We start from the raw sequence: 3602 nt of genomic DNA on the forward strand, positions 1-3602 counted from the left end.
TGGCACTTGCATAGCGATGTCTGAGTGCATAGGTCCTGAGGTACTGGTCATCGTTGCGGTCGGTCACTCTTGGGGCCCCACTCCTGGGTCTGTCACCAACTGTACCAGTAGTTCTGTGTCTTGATGCAAATCTGCTGATGACACTTTGAGACACACCAAGTTCACGAGCAACATCAGACTGCCTGCCACTGACTGGAAGGCGTGCTATGGCCAGGTGGTGTTGCTCGTCCGTTAAGTGACGTCGTGTGTTCATGGCTTTTTGAACGATGACCTTGAAATGACTTACTGACAATACCAGCTTTTTATACCCACAGAATGTTGAAATTGGTGCCACATTGAAAAGGGTTGTCTTTTAGTTTTTTGGTATTGGCCCCAATATGTAAGGTACCCTGTACACAGTGAGACCATTACATGGAAAACACAAAATGAGGTGTGTCTATCACCCCAATACAATAGCCTCCCTGTCCCAAAAAATCTATGAAGTGAAACAAAGACTGTATGTATGAAATCCACTCAGTCTCTCACAATATCCCTAACTTATTGTGAGTAGTGTAGTGTCATAATGGTTTGGTTGGGCAATCAGAACTAGTGGAAAAACCATAAAAGACGAATTTGCCGATGTATTTGTTGATGTGGACATTGTCTAAGATTTTGCAAGCCTGAACCGGTGAACAGGTGCAGTAACATAGTCTCTGTTGGATTGTTCAGTCCTGTCTGCATGCTAGCACATTAGCATATAGTCCTGTAAAATTGCAACACCCCACTCATTAAATGTCAATGTGGGCCTTCAAACTCTCCCAGACCAGCTCTGATAATGACCACATGGCTGGAGAACAGGATGATCTTGAAACTAGAGCCGAATACAATGAGGGCTCTTGGATATAATTAACCAGTTTTGTCACATCTGTTACTCAGCTCTTGAGGTGAACCCGCTCTGGTATAAATGACAAGGTTAATGTGATATTCTCCAGCCCTGAAAAGATCTGATCTCTGTCCTCACCGGCTCCCAACAGACATTCAGACGCAGACAAAGACGCAGACTCTCCCCCACGTCGGCTCTTCCATTAGCGGGCCTCGGGTGGGTAAGTGGTGGAAGTAATCCTCACACACTGGATGCTCTCGCTCTGTTTCTGCCCCCTGTTCTCTGACGGATGAAATCGCATCACCATTCAGCCATTTCTTATCAAAAACAGATTCTTATGTTCACACTGTTTATCTGGTGATGTAAATGACATGCTGAAAAGAGTCTATGGTAGTCAGTCAGCTTGAAGGTAAAATAAGTGAAAGATTTGCTCTCCTGCAGTATATTTCTCATCAAAACTGGAATTTACATGATTTCTTCCTTTCTTTATCTTCTTTTATTATTATGATCCTATGTGCTTTTTATTTTATTCTCTCGGCTATTCTTCTCTGTTTTTCCTTCATATATGTTTCTCTTTTTTGTAAATTGTATCAGTTGTTCAAATGATTTTAGTGTTTAGTTTTAACTTTTAACGTAACAACTGCTTCCATTTGTCCCACTTCTTCTCATATACTGTGCAGAATTTAATGAGCAAAACATAAAAAAAATACATAACCCTTCTTATGTTCTTTGCAAAATATTATTTTATTTGTACATCATTTTGGCACACAAGATTTACAGAAATATTCTGGTTTGGATTGAAATAGATAATGTGATGGTTATAATGATTATGTTACAATAATAAACACATGGTTAGGGTTATGGAACAGTTGTGTTGAATATCGCTTGGAAATGTGAAATGAACAGCACTTCTGTGTTGAGGCCCGGCATTTTGTTGATCCACCCACTCCAACCTACTCTCCACATTGTCTTTGTGATTTCATAACAATGTCACCTGTCTTCTTCCTGATCATTTTGGGGTATTTGCTGAAGTGACTGATGCCTTCAGCTTCTAGAGGTTGCTTAACAATAAAATGTACCTATGGGTTGTAATCAGCAGCTTGCACCAGTGTCTTATGTGGTCATTTTGTTGACAGTCTCTAAAATAAAAGCTATAAGTGCTACATGTCTGTTGAGAAACTTCAGTTTTTCAGTTTAAGCTTCCTTTTACTCTCACTGCTTTTTAGAATTAAAATTAGGCCCAAACTGTAGGAGAAGCATCAAACATTTGTCATTAAAGGGTGAAATCATCGTTTTATTTACAGTAGAGGCTAAGCGCATAATGTTATAAGCATTCGTGGACACAAAATAAACCATTTTGGCCAAAACTGTAACAAAAAGCCTAGGAGTTTAGAAGAAAGTCACCTGATCACTTCCTTTGCTCCTATCGTTCAACATAGCTGTTTCTTTAATGTAAATAGATGTGGGTGCATTTGCTGAAACAACAGACACAGGTGACATAAAGCATAACTAACAATCAAAAGATGCTGTAGCGCCAACATTTTTATAAGACAGTCTTCAACTGAAAGCCTGAAAGGATATAAACATGTAAAACTGATATCTGGAACCTACCAATTATTGGCATTTCATAGCTTATTAATTTTACAGCTATTTGGTACATTGCAAATAAGATCTTTTTTTTTGGGTTGGGGGGGTTATCCTTAGTTTCTGATAGGTACAGTATTGTATAATAACCTCATACCCACCAAAGGCATTAAAAAAAAAAAAAGAGAGCGAGATACATCAATGACTGTCTATATGACAAAATATCTTGATAAAGCAATTAATTTGTCTTATTTATTCACACAGGTATAAATGACATAAATGACTTGATAGCTGCTGTGAGGTTTATTGTTGGACAGATAAAGTGCTACATCTCACCTGTTGACCTTTCACATCACCCCAAACACAGCCCCTGCTGGGCCTCAGGTCTCATAAACGTAAGACCTGACCCTCTGAAACAAAAGTTGTGATATTAAGAATCCCACATTAGGCGGTATTTGTCCCTTTGCCAGTGTTTGTCGCCCCATTAGTGATTCTTGTTGTTGATGTCCAACATGGCGTGCAGCTCCCCCGGCTCGTATCCCAGGAGGCCTTGCAGGTTGCAGACGAATCGGTAGACGTAGCGCTTTCCTGCAGTCTTGCGGATGATGTTCTTGTCATAGTAGTAACGGAGGCCGCGACTCAGCTTTTCATAGTTCATCTTTGGTTTGTTCTTCCTCCGACCCCACAGCAGAGCCACCTAGAGACAAATCCACATCTGGTCACCAGAGAAGCGTAACAATATGGCAGCTAGAGTCACAGGCCTCTTACACATTGTGTTTCTTCTTAATCTGACAGCAGCGTGATGATGATTATTGACTTTGAAAGTAAAAATGTATCTAAAAATGTCTAAGAAACAAATAGGAGCAGTCACTAAAGTAATCAAACTATTGAGCGGTGTATAGACAACGGATGGATGGGTAGAAGTAGGCCGACAGCACCAGTAGCCTTGTGGTATCCAGGATGCAGCGAAGTGATTCTGTAAAGTGATTTTCCACACTGACACGAAGAACAGTAACATTCTGAAAAATAAATATAGATATCGAGCATAATTGTAATTTACTTTAACTGGTGTGTTTCCCATGAATGTTGCATTAATGTTGCTTAAGTTTCTTGATAGCGTCACTTTGCACTCCCCGCCTTAGTTGTAGTAGGTATA

This window comes from Stegastes partitus, unplaced genomic scaffold, assembly GCF_000690725.1.
Source record: "Stegastes partitus isolate 25-593 unplaced genomic scaffold, Stegastes_partitus-1.0.2 Scaffold519, whole genome shotgun sequence".
Classification (NCBI taxonomy): Eukaryota; Metazoa; Chordata; class Actinopteri; family Pomacentridae; genus Stegastes; species Stegastes partitus.